The sequence below is a fragment of the Schistocerca americana genome, chromosome X (assembly GCF_021461395.2).
Source record: "Schistocerca americana isolate TAMUIC-IGC-003095 chromosome X, iqSchAmer2.1, whole genome shotgun sequence".
In the NCBI taxonomy this organism is placed as follows: Eukaryota; Metazoa; Arthropoda; class Insecta; order Orthoptera; family Acrididae; genus Schistocerca; species Schistocerca americana.
This window is the reverse complement of record NC_060130.1, coordinates 681,991,350-682,003,556: the sequence shown is the minus strand read 5'-3', so window position 1 is coordinate 682,003,556 and position 12,207 is coordinate 681,991,350. Positions and strand designations below refer to the sequence as shown.

The 12,207-nt window shown below is 43.5% G+C and overlaps 1 protein-coding gene across 4 annotated transcripts in view; it reads right to left on the bottom strand.

Moving 5' to 3' along the window:
* Window positions 1-12,207, bottom strand: part of LOC124554776 (protein O-linked-mannose beta-1,2-N-acetylglucosaminyltransferase 1-like) — a 1,050,404-nt gene that overhangs the window by 390,033 nt on the left and 648,164 nt on the right. The window contains exon 1 of one of the 4 annotated variants that reach the window (XM_047128422.1): window positions 1,534-1,570. The exons of the other annotated variants lie outside the window; for them this stretch is intronic. The gene's annotated coding sequence lies outside the window, so the exon portion shown is untranslated. Of the gene's footprint in view, window positions 1-1,533; window positions 1,571-12,207 lie in introns of those variants that run through there. 4 annotated transcript variants of the gene reach the window in all.

The window sequence follows — 12,207 nt, the reverse complement described above, 5'->3', positions numbered from 1 at the left end:
TATTTAAAATAAGATTGCTCTTTTCATGCACTGCTAACACACCATTTCATTTCTTCTCTGATGAAATAAAAAAGTCGTAACTAATCGCAAGGTACGACGATAAAAGCAGAATGGTAATTTTTATGAATGATAATTTAACTTTTAACCACAATAGAACTTCGATAACATGTGACTCAATACATTCTAACAATGGACATAACGCTTTGAACGTCGAGCGTGATGCAAACAGCATGTGCTCTACCGGCCGATGTGACTAAAATGGTTGTGGTGCATTAATTCGTTGTATTTGGCGCTGTTTCCACGCTCCGGGTATCGGCTTGTAGCACTGTGACAGACGTGAAATATTGGCAGCTTCGACACTTGCCCCGAGCATGATCACGCACAAATCTAATGAGGAAAAACAAATTTGCACACTTCACGGAAAAATGACATAAAACTTCTTGATATTTATATAAATTAGGCGTATATTCGGATAACCTATCTGGAACGAACTGGCACCTGATGGAACGCTAACAGTACTGGAAAATTAGGAGTAATAATAATAATAATAATAATAATAATAATAATTTGTAACTATTTGGTAATCATGCTGCAATGATCAAAATTCATCAGTTCGAATGGAATGTAGATGTAGTGTATACGTGTTAAGTCTATTACATGTTGACGTGACACTGCTGTCACCAGAATCGTGAAGAAAACCGTGAAAATGTTCCACGCTATGTCTGAATCTGTTAGCTCTCTCCAGTTACCTCAGCTCATAAATCTAACATTCTATCAAGAATAAGTTCCTGAGACTAATCTGCAAGAGGGCACATAATTTTTCCGCATTGACGCCCTCTTTACTGTGGTCACGCCGGCTAATGCGAAACACTGTGGATGTGTTAAATGTTGCCGCCTTATTGTTCTCATTTAAGCAACCGCTAGTCAAAAACCCTGGGAAACTGAACTTCCGAATAGTCGACGGGACTAAATTACACATAATTACTGCGCAGGATAGAAAAACAAAAACTTAAACAGTTGTTAAATCGTACAAGTAGTCTGAGAGTGTGCATAACCAGGTAATTTTTACTACTATCAGCTACTGTACGCTGTAAATATTAGAAAGGCGGATTGATACAGTAATGAAGCCTCCTACTGACAGGGTCAAGTATCATCAGAATTGAACACTTAAATTAGTTTTACGTGGAGGTGTTACCAGAGCCACGAATTATAATTGACTTCGTTACAAGTAAAAAAATGTTCTGAATGCAAAAGAGTTGAGGTGCCTGAAGATGAACAAGATGAAACTTGCAACATCTGTTCATGTGACGCAATTATAAGGCTCGTTCAATTTTAAAATAATATTAATAATAATAATAGTACAATAAAGAAACGTAAATAATAAATAATTTTACCCGTAATTTTGATACTTTAATATTTGTTTGTATGGCAAAAAAGTTATTGGAACTGGTAATGTGAATGAAGGGGAAGACACGAAAGTTGCGACGTCACGGGCTGGAAGCGAACGGCGGCGGAGCGGAGTGTTACGCGTACCTGGGGAGCGGGAGCGACGCCGGTGTCTGCTGCTGCGGCTGCGGCTGCGAGGCGACTGCGTCGGCGGCGTCGGTGGCGTCGGCGGGTGGCAGAGAAGCGCCGGCCCGCCTGCGCCTGTGCAGCCCCCGCGCACGCGCACCGCCGCCGCCGACGCCGCCGCGACGCCGCCGCCGTAGCCGCAGCACCTGTTGGCTCATTCGGCGCGCGACGGCCGCCGCAGCCGGTCGCCCACCCCCACTCGTGCCGAGCAAACGACTCGGCATCGCATTTCCGAACAAAGCACGCAAGAAATAAAAACTCGATTCGGGAATGGACGCTGGGTGGCACCCCGTTAGAATTCCATTCCCGCCATTCGATGTCTGGCGATAGGGTGAGGTTGCTTTAACCCGGGAGCAGCCAAGAATTCGGCTCTCGAGACGCGTCCTGGCAGTAGCGCCACAGCGCACAGCCTCGTTGCACATTTCCTCCCACGCTAGGGCACGCTGCCGAGCGCGAGGAGAGGCAAAAGGGAGAAACTGCGAACGCGCCGGGATTAAAAGGCAGTGCAGTCACACAACGTACGACTATGATTTATACTTCGTATTTCTCAATAACAAGCAATTCAAATTTTCAGTATTATTTAATTATTTTTGGCGGGCAGACGACATAATTTTTATACGGTAAAAACTGTCGGCATAGAGACAGGCACAGACATTTTCACAGAGTTTCGCATTCAGGCTGCCACGTAATCGTGACTTTCATTATCGAAAAAAGTCTTTCACACAAATATGACAATCGAAGTATTGTAGCATCTTTGCTATCCCAGTATGGAGACGTGGAAACTCTACCTGAAGAAAGTAACATACGCCTCCTGGATAGCTTTAATGCAGAAGGATTTGTCAATGAAACGGGAGCTACCTTGCAGGTCAGTCGCTTACATCTGCACGTGCATAGGGGGGCTTTGAACTCAAAAAACAAACGGACTCGAAACCATTTCGAAAATAGATGTAAGACTGGCATTGTCCTCAAGACGTTTAGGAAACTATCCGTGTAATTCTTCCGAGGCCACAATGAATCCTTAAACCTCACATTTTCTTCAACAGCACTGACCTTACGGAATGTGTCCCTTCTGTGTGTCCCTTCTATAACGCTATTTTCTTTTTAGATGCGTCCTCGTCAAATCAGAAAGCAGTTGTTTCTCGCCTTGCAGTCTTTCAGTGTCGGGAGAGTGCAGTCAAGCCCACTTAAAATGAAAGATCTGCAATCCATCCTGGACTTTCTAATTTTTGTTCCTGAAGTCCTTTTTTCATCATAAATTCAATGACAGCGAGTATTGAATCGAAAATTCATTCCAGTCACGCCCCTTGATGCGACTAATGTATTTTGCAGTAATACATATAAAGTCTCCAATCTCTTCGTTCAATTCCACCGAAAACTGTTGCAACTGACAATGAGATACTGCGTACAACTTCATAAATTTTAATAGTCGTACCACTAATTTCTTCGTGAGCTGCATGACTGCAAATTTAGCATAAAGTCCTTTTTGATGTACACGACAATGAATCCCGTCTTTCGATCATTGTAATTGTTTGTTCTTTCATTGGCAGCTTTTCGTGCATATCGTTGCGTAGCAGGTTTGCAGTAACCATCGCTTATACGATTGCATAATATTTAATGAGAATTCTCATCCATCTCTTGTGCATTTCGGTTCACTTTTAAAGGTTTGCGACCATAGATCGTTAGACTGCCTCCTTTGGGCCACTGGAGCTTTGAACGTCCGTTATACGAGGCGTATTCGGAAAATAAGGTCCGATTAGGCGCGGAATGGAAACCACTGTGAAAATCCGATGGAACTTTGCACAAATGTGTTGGGCAGTGTCTTTAGTGTGCCTGTCGATCGCTTTGCGTCGCTCTTTTCAGTTCAGAGCGCAAAGTGATCACGCAGAAATGCCTAAAACAACTGTCTCCCGCCAAGTATGTGGATCTGGTGAGAGATTTTGCCAGAAAGTATGCAGCCCACATTACATAAATGTCATGCGTTTCTAATTACAATGAAATGAACACCCTTAGCTGCTTACAGGCGCTGACATACGTCAACGGGAACAGACGAAAATGTGTGCCACGATCGGGACTCGAACCCGGGATCTCCTGCTTACATGGCAGACGCTCTATTCATCTGAGCCACCGAGGATACAGAGGATAGCGCGACTGCAGGGATTTATCTCTAGCACGCCTCCCGCGAAACCCACATTCTCAACGTATTGTCCCGCACTACATTCGTAGTGCCCCCGCCCATTATACTCATTACTCGCGGAACGTTGCCGATTCCTGTAAGAGTTCGGGCACTGCTTGTGCTTTCGCACAGAAGAAGAAGATGGTCATGTGGCCGGTGAGCCTTAACTATATATATACTAAGATGGTATCTGTTCTTTCGGACATGTCCGAAAGAACAGATACCATCTCAGTATATATCATGCTTTTCTTTCTTCAAGACAATTTTCAGCCGCAATCTACAGGGGCAATGAAGACGCTCCTGCAGCGTTTTCGATGGGAAGTGTTTGACCACCCACAATACGGCCCTTAATTGACTACCTCCGTTGTTCATCTCTGCTCACATGAACCGCTGGCTACGATGACAACATTTTGGCACAAACAACGAAAGGCAGACCAACGTAGAGAATTGGCGGAAAGCACAGGCGGCTTCTTTCTGTGACAAGGGTACTGGAAAGTTTGTACAACGCCAGGACAAATGTCTTGAGTAAGAGCGGCGACTATTTAGAGAGGTAGCTAGAAGATGTGGCTAACCGTTGTGAACAAAAAATTTTTGATTTTCACTGCGGTTTTCATTTCGCAACCAGTCGGGTCTTCTTTCAAATGGCTCTGAGCACTATGGGACTTAACATCTATGGTCATCAGTCCCCTAGAACTTAGAACTACTTAAACCTAACTAACCTAAGGACATCACACACATCCATGCCCGAGGCAGGATTCGAACCTGCGACCGTAGCAGTCGCGCGGCTCCGGACTGAGCGCCTAGAACCGCTAGACCACCGCGGCCGGCGATCTTCTTTCAGAACAGACCTCTTATCACGAACAAACAGCGAAGGCTAAACAACGCTGATCCCAGAATTCTGCCGAACTGAAGTTAGTTGGTACGACCGAAAAATGCCACACGGCAATACTGAATGAAATGTCGATCCGTACCGAGTATTTCCAGGAAGGAATGAGAAAAGCCGAGATAGGCGGAGCTGTGTCCCGCACGCAGCCGTGGCCGGCCCCGCTTTGATAATCTAGCTGGCAGCACTGACGGCCAAAGCCAGCAAGGGACGTGTACACTCGGCGGTAGTGATAGGTCAGTCGACTGCTCTTAATAACCGAATGGTCAGTCGACTATTTTTTCGTTCAGTAAGCTGTTTCAGTCAAATGAAACAACTGAATGAAACCAGTGCGTCAGCTATGTGAATGTTTTTCGCTCACCGGGTTCGAGTGGTTTTAACCAAGATCACATCTTATATTGGTTTGTTTGCACATTGCACACAAAAATGCCTCTACAGCCATAATCAAGACAGTGAAGTGAATAAACAGTTTAAAAAAAGTCAAATCGCAACAATGATTTCATTTAAAAGTTGTATCATATGATTCTTGTACAGGAAGGGCTGCCACGTTACATCAGAATATAAGATCTACAAAATTTAGATAGGATCTGTGGTATCAACGTTCGATACCGCACTTAGGGGTTGCAGTTATCGACCGCGGTCCGTATTAGTATCGTTCGACCCGCGAGTCACGACCAGCGCCGCTCCGCGGCTTGTATCAAGTTTATAGCGGGCTCTCGTCCACTCTTGCTTGGGACGTCAAGTAGTAAAGTAGCATAGCCTTCAGCTGATAGGAAGCAACCTCCAACAAGGGGCTTCGTGACGTATGGCCTAAGTGAGTCCTCAATAGCTATCTGTTTATAATTATATGTATGCAGCCACGAAGAATCCTTTACAACCAGTCAAGTACAACATATATTATTTTTTACCAACGACTTCTAATTATTTTAGTCGTTGCAGATCCAAACCGTGCAGCCAGCGCCTTACCTTATCGACATTACTGACAAACCTGCTGTGATTTATATGTTTCTATTTAGCATTGGCCACCAGTCAACATTGACGTCGACTCTTTCGTCGTCATCATAACAGGATCGAATGCTTAGGGCTCTTTATTAATTCTTACTCGTAACTAATTTATTAATTTACCTGAAGTTAAAATCCACTTTCGTAACCTTTCTTTATTTTTGACGGGAAATCTGAACATTTTTCGTTCAGGATTTGTCCGTCTACTCCTTCCACAGTTGATGTACTCGCAGGCACTCGGCATGACGACTCAATCCACTAGCAACGGTATGTCAGAAACAGCTGTATTTCACAGACGCCAGACGGTGGAAAGATACTAGTGGCTGCACACGTTCGGACGAGGTTGCCACATATTTCACAGAACGGAGTGCCAGTGCCATCTAGTGGTTGGTGCCACAAGTAAGGGTGTGACACTGTCACCGCCTGGTGGTCGTTCCCTGACAAGAGTTGCGTGCAAGACCAAGCGATCGAGCAATCTGTTTCTTACTTGATCTGGGGTTTTGCATAACGTGAGACAACCGACCGACATGTCTCTAACATTTATGTCAGTTATATGAATGTTTTCACCGAGTCTCTGGGAAGGAATATTTTCATTTACATACTTGCTCATACTTTGAGGTCGCAAATGAGCCAACTTCATTTACAGACAATTAACTTATCTTATTTCAAGGAGAGGTAAATAAAAAAGTATACTTCCAAAAGGAAGTATTTTCAAAATTTATGTATTTATTACTTATATACGATTTTGTCTTACTCCTGACATTAAATATCAATTTTTGGTTGGTTTCAATAGCTACCCCCCATGAACCATGGACCTTGCCGTTGGTGGGGAGGCTTGCGTGCCTCAGCGATACAGATAGCCGTACCGTAGGTGCAACCACAACGGAGGGGTATCTGTTGAGAGGCCAGACAAACGTGTGGTTCCTGAAGAGGGGCAGCAGCCTTTTCAGTAGTTGCAAGGGCAACAGTCTGGATGATTGACTGATCTGGCCTTGTAACAATAACCAAAACGGCCTTGCTGTGCTGGTACTGCGAACGGCTGAAAGCAAGGGGAAACTACAGCCGTAATTTTTCCCGAGGGCATGCAGCTTTACTGTATGATTACATGATGATGGCGTCCTCTTGGGTAAAATATTCCGGAGGTAAAATAGTCCCCCATTCGGATCTCCGGGCGGGGACTACTCAAGAGGATGTCATTATCAGGAGAAAGAAAACTGGCGTTCTACGGATCGGAGCGTGGAATGTCAGATCCCTTAATCGGGCAGGTAGGTTAGAAAATTTAAAAAGGGAAATGGATAGGTTGAAGTTAGATATAGTGGGAATTAGTGAAGTTCGGTGGCAAGAGGAACAAGACTTCTGGTCAGGTGACTACAGGGTTATAAACACAAAATCAAATAGGGGTAATGCAGGAGTAGGTTTAATAATGAATAGGAAAATAGGAATGCGGGTAAGCTACTACAAACAGCATAGTGAACGCATTATTGTGGCCAAGATAGATACGAAGCCCACACCTACTACAGTAGTACAAGTTTATATGCCAACTAGCTCTGCAGATGACGAAGAAATTGAAGAAATGTATGATGAAATAAAAGAAATTATTCAGATTGTGAAGGGAGACGAAAATTTAATAGTCATGGGTGACTGGAATTCGAGTGTAGGAAAAGGGAGAGAAGGAAACATAGTAGGTGAATATGGATTGGGGGACAGAAATGAAAGAGGAAGCCGCCTGGTAGAATTTTGCACAGAGCACAACATAATCATAACTAACACTTGGTTTAAGAATCATGAAAGAAGGTTGTATACATGGAAGAACCCTGGAGATACTAAAAGGTATCAGATAGATTATATAATGGTAAGACAGAGATTTAGGAACCAGGTTTTAAATTGTAAGACATTTCCAGGGGCAGATGTGGACTCTGACCACAATCTATTGGTTATGACCTGTAGATTAAAACTGAAGAAACTGCAAAAAGGTGGGAATTTAAGGAGATGGGACCTGGATAAACTAAAAGAACCAGAGGTTGTACAGAGATTCAGGGAGAGCATGAGGGAGCAATTGACAGGAATGGGGGAAATAAATACAGTAGAAGAAGAATGGGTAGCTTTGAGGGATGAAGTAGTGAAGGCAGCAGAGGATCAAGTAGGTAAAAAGACGAGGGCTAGTAGAAATCCTTGGGTAACAGAAGAAATATTGAATTTAATTGATGAAAGGAGAAAATATAAAAATGCAGTAAGTGAAGCAGGCAAAAAGGAATACAAACGTCTCAAAAATGAGATCGACAGGAAGTGCAAAATGGCTAAGCAGGGATGGGTAGAGGACAAATGTAAGGATGTAGAGGCCTATCTCACTAGGGGTAAGATAGATACCGCCTACAGGAAAATTAAAGAGACCTTTGGAGATAAGAGAACGACTTGTATGAATATCAAGAGCTCAGATGGAAACCCAGTTCTAAGCAAAGAAGGGAAAGCAGAAAGGTGGAAGGAGTATATAGAGGGTCTATACAAGGGCGATGTACTTGAGGACAATATTATGGAAATGGAAGAGGATGTAGATGAAGATGAAATGGGAGATACGATACTGCGTGAAGAGTTTGACAGAGCACTGAAAGACCTGAGTCGAAACAAGGCCCCCGGAGTAGACAATATTCCATTGGAACTACTGACGGCCGTGGGAGAGCCAGTCCTGACAAAACTCTACCATCTGGTGAGCAAGATGTATGAGACAGGCGAAATACCCTCAGACTTCAAGAAGAATATAATAATTCCAATCCCAAAGAAAGCAGGTGTTGACAGATGTGAAAATTACCGAACTATCAGCTTAATAAGTCACAGCTGCAAAATACTAACACGAATTCTTTGCAGACGAATGGAAAAACTAGTAGAAGCCAACCTCGGGGAAGATCAGTTTGGATTCCGTAGAAACACTGGAACACGTGAGGCAATACTGACCTTACGACTTATCTTAGAAGAAAGATTAAGGAAGGGCAAACCTACGTTTCTAGCATTTGTAGACTTAGAGAAAGCTTTTGACAATGTTGACTGGAATACTCTCTTTCAAATTCTAAAGGTGGCAGGGGTAAAATACAGGGAGCGAAAGGCTATTTACAATTTGTACAGAAACCAGATGGCAGTTATAAGAGTCGAGGGACATGAAAGGGAAGCAGTGGTTGGGAAGGGAGTAAGACAGGGTTGTAGCCTGTCCCCGATGTTGTTCAATCTGTATATTGAGCAAGCAGTAAAGGAAACAAAAGAAAAATTCGGAGTAGGTATTAAAATTCATGGAGAAGAAATAAAAACTTTGAGGTTCGCCGATGACATTGTAATTCTGTCAGAGACAGCAAAGGACTTGGAAGAGCAGTTGAATGGAATGGACAGTGTCTTGAAAGGAGGATATAAGATGAACATCAACAAAAGCAAAAGAAGGATAATGGAATGTAGTCTAATTAAGTCGGGTGATGCTGAGGGAATTAGATTAGGAAATGAGGCACTTAAAGTAGTAAAGGAGTTTTGCTATTTGGGGAGCAAAATAACTGATGATGGTCGAAGTAGAGAGGATATAAAATGTAGGCTGGCAATGGCAAGGAAAGCGTTTCTGAAGAAGAGAAATTTGTTAACATCCAGTATTGATTTAAGTGTCAGGAAGTCATTTCTGAAAGTATTCGTATGGAGTGTAGCCATGTATGGAAGTGAAACATGGACGATAAATAGTCTGGACAAGAAGAGAATAAAAGCTTTCGAAATGTGGTGCTACAGAAGAATGCTGAAGATTAGATGGGTAGATCACATAACTAATGAGGAAGTATTGAATAGGATTGGGGAGAAGAGAAGTTTGTGGCACAACTTGACCAGAAGAAGGGATCGGTTGGTAGGACATGTTCTGAGGCATCAAGGGATCACCAATTTAGTATTGGAGGGCAGCGTGGAGGGTAAAAATCGTAGGGGGAGACCAAGAGATGAATACACTAAGCAGATTCAGAAGGATGTAGGTTGCAGTAGGTACTGGGAGATGAAAAAGCTTGCACAGGATAGAGTAGCATGGAGAGCTGCATCAAACCAGTCTCAGGACTGAAGACCACAACAACAACATTCAATAGCTAGTGCCACATTGTAAGTTTATGTGTAAGTAAATGAATAGTCACTTTTGTAATTTAAATACAGGATGTTTCCGTAAGAGCGTGCAAAAGTTTAACAGGGTATAGAGAGGATGCTGCACTGAACAATTTGAGGAAGGGAGCCTTGGGAGTCCGCAGCTCGTGGACGTGCGGTAGCGTTCTCGCTTCCCACGCCCGGGTTCCCGGGTTCGATTCCCGGCGGGGTCAGGGATATTCTCTGCCTCGTGATGACTGGGTGTTGTGTGATGTCCTTAGGTTAGTTAGGTTTAAGTAGTTCTAAGTTCTAGGGGACTGATGACCATAGATGTTAAGTCCCATAGTGCTCAGAGCCATTTTTTTGAACCTTGGGTCGGAGAGGCTAGCTTAAGGAGGTAATAGGAATAAAATCACATTACTGTGTACTTCTTTGTTTACATTACTTACAGTTAACTGGAAGTACCATCACTGACACAATGAACGTACAATTTTTATTGTACCTTACAAAATGTGCTAAAACTGTCATTAACCTCAGTGCAAGCATGACATCGGCGAACAAGATTCTGATGCACCGTGACAAATGTCCCTGGTGTGTTTCGAATCACATCACAGGCAGCTACAATTCTGGCAACTAATTCCATCTCCGTATCCACTAGGGTCTCATACACAAGTGACTTTAGATATCCCCATACGAAATAATCAAGCCGATTCAGCTCACGTGACCTCGCAGGCCATGGAATAGGACCTTCCCTTCCAATCCAGCGACCAGGAAATACAGCATTAAGATGGTACTGTATTGTACTGTACGTCTCTGAATAGCACTGAGTAATGAATGGGTCTGTCGTTTATTCATAGCGCGTTCTGTCATGGGACAATGTAAATACGATACAACAGAGCCACCTTATGGACAAGTAAAGTAAACAAAAGCTGCAACATGACTTCCTAGTAATCAGGCCTGTCCTCCTTGTTTCCTTGCATGAAATAAAGAATGTGCATGTAAATAAACAGCACATTAAGTGTAAATTTCTGCACATGCTAGTTGTAAATAAGATGGAAAACAGTAATGTAAGACAAGGCGGTAGACAGGTTGACTTCCGTATCTCCTTAGGCTGGCTTGTCCGACGCCAGGTTCCCAACCCTCAAACTGTTCAGTGGAGCATTCTCTGTGTCCTGTTACATTTCTGCACCCTCTTATGGGAACACCCTGTATATTGAAGCACTGTTTCTCTCTTCCCGCTGCTTTGTACCCATCACCGATAATTCCCCTTCGGTAAATGCTGAGGTGACGTAAACAAAAAGCTGATAGGATAAAATTTTTTAAGTTATTTGGTGACTACTTGCGTTTTTCAGCATGTACTGCGACTTGCCGCAAATATATTATTTTCCTAAAAATGTGTCATTCGTTAATTTTCTTGGAACTTAATTAACATAGTTTCGGACTACGAATCATCCTTGCAGATGCTGTATCTTCTTTCCTTTTTGTCTTTCTTTTGCCTTTATACCGCACACGTGAAATTGTGAGAACCCTTTACTAAATGTTCCGAAATCGTATAACTGAGGCGGGACGTGGGTACCAGGCCACGTATTCACCAAATTGGATGTGGGGAAACCCGCTATAAGCCACATCCAGACTGGCTGGCACACCGGCCCTCGTCGTTAATCCGCCTGGTGGATTCGATCCGGAACCGGCGCGCCTACCCGAATCCCAGGAGCGTGCTAACACGCTCGGCTATCTGGGCTGGTGCTGCACATACTGTATATCGCATTAAATCGGTCTAGATGATCACTTTTTATCGATCCGTACGATTTTCACCATTCCCCACAACTGAACCTTTCGACATTTTGATCCAGACACAAAATTCACCATTATGTACACGCGCTATTCACAAACACGGACGGAAAAGTGAACTAAAAGCCACTTGTTGCCGTCAAATGAAAATCAAATTTCAGGACTACAATAACAGTGACGACAGGTGATAAGAAAGTGCAGTCAACAATAAAGATTTCACAACACGAAAACGATCGATTGATTCTGCTCAGAATGGAATAAGCCGAGGGTCAGACGAATCCAAACCTACAACGGACGGAACCATTGGTTTTCATTCGATTGTTCCTATCACTAACCAGCGATTCCCCGATTTTGCTTATCATTCGTACAGTTGTACTTACTTTCATGTAGGAAATGCTGCCATAGTACGATGTGCTCCTCCAACGTTTGTCAGTAGCCGACGTTCATAGTTTATACGATCCTTTCGGATATCATACGAAAGGGCCAGCCGGCGACCAGCCGGCTGCGGCGGATGATCGGAAGAGTGCCCGTCCTGTGTTCGAGTCTCCTCATTTGTTTTCTAATCTTTCACGAAACATAGGTATCGTTACAAGGAAACACTTTTCTTCCGCAAGGAACGAAGAAGGAATCGTGATGAATGGACATCTGAAGAGTGGGAATGTCAAACGTTGTAAGCGCCAAATCGCACATTTGTCAGGAG